This window comes from Selaginella moellendorffii, unplaced genomic scaffold, assembly GCF_000143415.4.
Source record: "Selaginella moellendorffii unplaced genomic scaffold, v1.0 SELMOscaffold_2, whole genome shotgun sequence".
NCBI lineage: Eukaryota > Viridiplantae > Streptophyta > Lycopodiopsida > Selaginellales > Selaginellaceae > Selaginella > Selaginella moellendorffii.
Window position 1 is genome coordinate 2,600,052 of NW_003314263.1, and position 281 is coordinate 2,600,332.

The window sequence follows — 281 nt, forward strand, 5'->3', positions numbered from 1 at the left end:
AGTTTAATAAAGTTTATAAATTATAAACATGTTTATAATTTATAAATACAAGATTAATCTAAATGAATATAGATGATAAAATATCCTAGAATATCCAAGCATATTCTGGTTATATCCACTGCCATCCCAGTCCCCCTATAGTAAGAAAACCAAAAATAAACTTTATAAAAGTAAAGTTAATTTTTTAGAAACATATTTTTTATTTCTGAATTAAGTTACTACTATTAAATTTATTATATTATACATAAGGAGGCATTAGCAAAAAATGACTCCTTTAACTA